The sequence below is a fragment of the Pseudopodoces humilis genome, chromosome 20 (genome assembly GCF_049639895.1).
Source record: "Pseudopodoces humilis isolate 2021_Gansu_Grassland_sample_001 chromosome 20, ASM4963989v1, whole genome shotgun sequence".
NCBI classification, from domain to species: domain Eukaryota; kingdom Metazoa; phylum Chordata; class Aves; order Passeriformes; family Paridae; genus Pseudopodoces; species Pseudopodoces humilis.
Window position 1 is genome coordinate 8,036,149 of NC_142219.1, and position 6,095 is coordinate 8,042,243.

General features: G+C 48.9%; 1 long non-coding RNA gene across 1 annotated transcript; it reads left to right on the forward strand.

Annotated features, from left to right (window-relative positions):
* Positions 1–544: 544 nt before the first annotated feature.
* On the forward strand, positions 545–5,490 carry LOC148182755 (uncharacterized). Its single transcript, XR_015774233.1, has 3 exons — positions 545–799; positions 3,819–4,569; positions 5,037–5,490. It is a non-coding gene; the product is annotated as an uncharacterized LOC148182755 (long non-coding RNA).
* Positions 5,491–6,095: the final 605 nt, after the last annotated feature.

The window sequence follows — 6,095 nt, forward strand, 5'->3', positions numbered from 1 at the left end:
AAATCAGATGGTTTAAGTTTTCAGAGGGATTTTTTTTTCTTTTTTTTTCTTTTTTTTTTTTTTTTTTTCAGGGGGACTTTTTGAGTCATTGCATTGAGTGCTAGATCTGTGTTAAGGTCGCTCCTGCTCTGGCCACTCTTGGGTGGTTTGGGGAAGGGAGGCGGCCGGGCGGGGGCAGGAGGTGCCGCTTCCCCTCGTGCCGTGCCACCGGCCCCGGCTGTGGAGCCTCGGGCTCGGGGCCCCTGCAGAGACCACACCCCTGCCTTGCAGGCATGGGCGGGTTGGGGGCAGCTGGGTGTGGGATGAGGGGAGTCTGGCCCTTACCGTGGGGGAAAAAGTTATCTGGGGGACCTCAGGATCAGCCCCACATGTTCTCTTCCCCAGCCAAGGCAACTACATGGCCTTTCACTTGCCCTGTACAGGCAGGACCAACAGTGGGATTGGCACTTCCAGGGTGATAGTATTTAGTCCTATTTTGCTTCTGCATTTAGTACCATAAGTCGTCTTTTTTTTTTTTTTTTTTTTTTTTTTTTTTTTTTCCGTCAGACAGCAGAGCGCTGGTAAACACCATGCAGAAAAGCCGTATTGTGGGGTTACAAAGTCTGGGCTGTTTAAGGAGCTCTGTCATTCCTTTTAATGGAGCTCACTGACGCAGATCTGGGTTCTGCCAGCCGAGGAAATATTGCTGCTGAGAAAAGGGTTATTGAAACCCACAAACTAAATATTATGAACAAGAATCAAATGGCAGGACATTCTGGAGTGTAATCCCTCCTGATTTCAGGAGAAGGGGAGCGCATTGGTAAGTGGCTGTGCGTGACAGAATCCCTGAGCTCGGTGGGTGAAACACTCTTGGGAAGGTGATGTTTTCAGAGAGGATTATCAACCCTTACTCTCTGGAGTCTCACACCTGGACAAGTTGACTCTTGCATGGAAGCAAGAATCCCCTTTTTCTCTGGACAGATTTGTACAAACTTGCTAGATAGACTTAAGGAGCCAGGACTGGAATGCTAAGAATTTTCTCTCTCTCTCTCAAAAAAAAAAAAAAAAAAAAAAAAAATTAAAAAGGCAACACTTCCCAGTTTTAAAACAATGATAAAATTATTAAATAGGATGGAAAACTCTAAATCAACTTTCAGCCTACAGCTGTTTAAAGTGTTTGCTTTGACCTTTGGTGATAGTGTCAATTCCGTTGCAGAAAATATATTGTAAACTATATAATGTATTTAATTGCAAGATGTCTTTTAAATGGTCTCCTTTCCTCAGGCTAGAGAACTGGCTGTGACCAGGGAAACAAGACTGGACTGTGCCCTTCTATGTTTTGTGAGATTGTAACTGAGATGAAAATTTTAAAAAAACCGCTTACCCTGAGTGGCATCTTTAACCACAAGAGAAATAAACAAACAAAACAGCAACAAAGGGAAGGAGAAATGGCTCCCTAAGCTAAACCAGGGAAGGCAAGGTCTGATCTTACGAAGAGCAGAGGCTTTTCAGCTCCAGAGACTCAGCTCACTACTTTATTTATCCCAAGGCTTCATTGTAAGGACACTTCAGTCTGTTTGTCTCCTAACACCAGAAAAAGTGGGCTTAAACGCATTGCAAGGGCTCCCCACACACTGCCAAAAAAAGAGCTTCCATTATTGAGCAACATATAAAGTGTTATTTCCATACTAGTCTGGGTGACATTTCCATTTAGTTTCTATAACTGTGATTAAAGGCAAGAGAGGTTTCTAAACATATCTAGAGATGCTGAGCCTCACAGTGTATAAATAGCATGCATTTCATAATCTCGTGTTTAAACGTTTATTTTAAAATAACCCCCATATACATTCCAGAGAGTCTCCCTGCTATAGGACATAGTGCAACCCAGGCTTTGCATATCGTTTGTGAACTAGGTGGAATACTATTGGAATACTATTGAAGGCTGATTCAGTCTTTATTTTTCCAGTTTTGTTAAAAAAAAAAAGGCAAAGTGTGGGGAGGCCTGTGCCAATATACCACTTAAGAGATAAGGATATTTTTGAGACACATCTAGGCTCTCAGCAGAGATCCAGAAACATACAGTAACTTAATTGCCTCTGCTTGGAGCTTGTGGCTGACGTGTCTAATTACATCCCTTGCCCTCCCCTGCCAGTTGTAACTTTTGCAACTACTGAAGTATTTAAGTTGGGAGGAAGTCATCAAATCGTGCTTTCCCCCACACTATCCATGCATCAGTAACATCACTTCATGTGCAGATTGTGTGTTTCCACTGTGAACTTGCTAGTAGGTTTGTCTCTTGGGCCACTGGAGAAGTTAAATTGTGTGTATTATGTCTAAGTCTTGTTTGAGATAACATCGAGGTTGAAGAGTGGAAAAGACATGGTAAACAATAAACAAAATAGACTGGACGGGAATAGATGGAAAGGTAAGGCTGAGCCTAGTTGCATCTTTTTTTATGTTCTCAGTCCAACTGGATGTCTAAGTTGCAGGGATTGTTGAGAAGCAATGGCAGGATTAAACCTGAGGTTTTGCCAAGGTAACAAGAATACAGAAGTTTGATAAAACTTAGTTCTGAGCTGCTTTCAGCAATCTCTGTGAATGTGGCCTTTCAATTAGTGTGAGTTAAGATTTAATATAAATAAATAACATGGAAAAAAGATCCCTGTTTTCTTCCAGAAGCACCACAAAGGATGGGGAGAAGGAGGGGTTGAGACAGATTTTGATTACTGGGCATTAGAAAAAAACCAAACACTGAATGAAGCTTGCCTAGTTCCTTTTTCTTTGGCAAGTGAGGCGGCATCAAAGAGGATGCAGGGCTGCCTCACACCAGCATGCCAAAAGCCAGGGACCTCTAATGGCAAAGACCAGATCAATGTGGCATGGATAAATTAGCCTGGAATCCATGAATTAGGGGACTGTCCCTTCATTACACTCCTATTTAATCCACTGGAAAGCAGACTGAGGAAAGAGAAGCTTAATGTGTCAAAATCATGATCTGGTTTGGGATGGCTTGGGAATGAAATTTCCTTCCCCTTCCTCTGGACTCTCAAGTGTTCCTACGTGACAAATGCACTGGGGCAGGTTAATTGGGAGCCAGAGTGCAGAGGAAGAGTCTAGATGGCAAAGCACCCCTGGAGCTGGAGGTGTCTTCAGCCCTTCCCTGGGAGTAATTTCTGTGGCTGTTAGTGTGTTCAACACTAAGCCAGCCCCAGCTGAAGACTGTGCCTTCCAGCCTTGGACAGAAAAGGTGCTGAGGAGGGGGAAGAGAAGAAAAAGCCAAACAAAACAAGCTAGGGCAAAACACGCGTGCGTCTCCAAACACTGTTTAACCTGTGTGCATAAATGTGAAGTCAGTGCTGGAGAGCCAGCCCTGGAGATCCTGTTTTGCTTTCTAATTTTTGGTGTGTACTTAATCCCGTAATTTCCAGTGAAGGGAGGGATATTTAAAACACTGGGCTCTCCAAGTAGGACAGCCCTAGAAAGGAAGTTCTCTGAGGGCTTGATGCCTGTTACTAAGAGGCTCAAAATACAACTATCAGTTAATCAAATAAATAGCACTTCCCAGCCTCTGACAACTAGGCAGCTAATTGACTGAGGCTATTAATAAAGGAGAGAAATTTACTGAAAAGAAATAACTGGGGTTGAAGGTACAGACATCTGGATAAAATCCATACTGGAGTTAAATGTGTCCTGGGAGAAAGGGGTAGTGTCCGTGCACGCATTCTGTGGGTCAGAGATTTACTCCATTCCTGCATCCCGCTCTCCCAGGAGCACATGGTGCTGAGATCCATAGGGGCAGTGCACTGCTTTCTAACTTTTTACCCCTTCCCCATTTGCAGGCATGGAATGAAGCTCCCTCCAGTCACCTGCTGCAAGACACATTATCCAGCTTCCTAACCTTAAGGATGAGACCCTATCAATATTGCCTCTGCTTTTGTGATCAGGGTAGTAGTGCAATATTGCTTATAGGGTCTTTTCTTTTGAGGGTTATTCTTCATGGAGAGAAGAAAGCCACAGCAGGAAAAAATTATCCCATGTGCCCACCGAGTTAAGGAAAAAGTTGTGAAATGCTGAGTGTTGTTAGATAGGCAAGTAATTGTACAGAGATGTTATTTGTGACAAATAATCGTGCTATTCTGGTGACTCAGGTTGTGAGTAATGGGCATATTTTTGATGCTATCGGAGGATTCAAAACAGCCCCATGTTTAAAACACAAGCAGTGATTGAAACCAGAGAAACCCATCATGGTTCCTTTTTAAAATAGTATGAGTTCTGAGACATTTGAAGGGTGTCTATATTGCGTACTGATGTAAACACCCACCAAAGGATGGGAGGAGATATATAGCCATACTTGCTGTTTCTGTGCCTGATCCCAGGCCGAAAACCAGTGTGGTGCAAAGCAGAGCACAGCACAAAGAGGCCGAGGCTCTAATCCCAATAACCTGTGCGAAACAAAGCTCATGCCTCTGCCCGGCTAGTGCAGCCCGCCGGGCTCCGCGACCGTGCCCCGCACCCGGGGCTATTCCAAGGTCGGGCGGCGCAGCGGAGCCGGGCACTGCCTCCGGCCCTTCCCGAGAGCTGCTCTCTGAGGTACGTGGGAACGGAGCTGGGATGGGGGTGTTAAATCTCCTCTCCGCTTTGTGAGGATCAGCTGGGGGCTGACAGCAGCCGGGATGGCCGAGTGGGTGGCCCTGGCTTCCATTTCAGGTGGTCCCCGCGGTCCCTTTCGGGACCTCAGGGGCCCAGGGAAAGGGGTGGTGGGAGGGGACTCAGGGCCGGATCAGGGCGCGGCGGAGCAGCCGCTGCCGCGGGGCCGCTGCCGCGCGTCTCCCCGGGGCGGCCGGGCTCGCCTCGCCGGCCCGGCGGGGTACGGGGCAGGGCCCGGAGCCATACTACGGAGCCGTGTCCGCTGCCTCCCCGTTGTACGGCTGCCGAGGCGGCTGCCGCTGCCCTCGGTTTAATTCCCCCCCCCCCCCCCCCCGAGCTGCCCCCCAGCATCATTCCGATGGGAGGCGGCCAGTTCGGGGACAAAGCCAGGATTTTCCCACCCCACTCAGGCTCTCCCTCCGTGCCCCCAGCCCGGCAGCTGCCGCAGCTGCTGTGCCAGCGCTGGGACCACCGGCCGGGCTGCCCCTCTTTCCCTGTTGCACTACTGTCACGGTCGCAGCGAGCAGTGCAATAATGAAAGGGCGTCAGTGCGCCGGGGAGCGGCGAGAGCCGGGAACGAGCCGGTGGCAGCGCGCGGGGACGGGACGTCCCGCCGCCCCCCGAGAACCACCTTAACGAGGCGGAGGGGATACACACGACACTGACGGACGGACTTTGGTTGTGCAACTTTCTTTGTTTAAACACGCAGCGGCGGAGAGCGTGCGCGCAGGGGCAGGGCAAGGTGAGCGGCTCCGCGCACCGCTTGCCCCTGTCCCGCCACCGCTCCCCGCCCCGCGGCCGCGGAGCCTGGGGCAGCCTCTCTGCTGTACCCGGCCAACACTAAATAAATAAAGTGACCCCCGAGTCCCCTGTCCCTGCTTTTTCTTCCTGGGGGGTTTCTTGCAGGTCAGCAGCCCCTCCTGCCTCCTCTACAGCCCCTCGCAGATAAAAATCCCCTCGACGAGGTTTTACCCTGCGATCCGGTGTGCTGCTCACCCGTTTGGTCTTGTGGGGAGGGGCCGAAAATGCGAATAGGAAACGAGCGTCTTCCTTCACTGTGGAGCCTGAAAAACTCGAATCGTGCCCTAGTGCTGGGTTCAGCCAAGGGGGAGCACGGGTAGGGAAGTGAGTTTGGGGCGGGAGGGGAAGGGTTTGCAATAATGAAGATGAGAACAGTGCTTTGCATCTGGGAGCTGTGCTGGGAAGGCCAGGAAATAGCCCTTTGATTATTAGTGGCCATGGTGAAATGGATACTTCTATAAAAGAGGGCTGGGGAGGGGTATTTCCTTAGCGAAGGACCTTTCTGCTCTGGCCTTTTGAACCTGTGCTTCTCCCTGGCACTATTTCTGCTTCATCATGACTTTTTGCAGAGGAAGGTGAGTGCAGAAAGCAGGCTGGCTGTCGGAGAGGGACACAATCTAATCCTGATGAAAAGGCTTTTAGAGTCTATGTTTCATTTCCTATTTCTT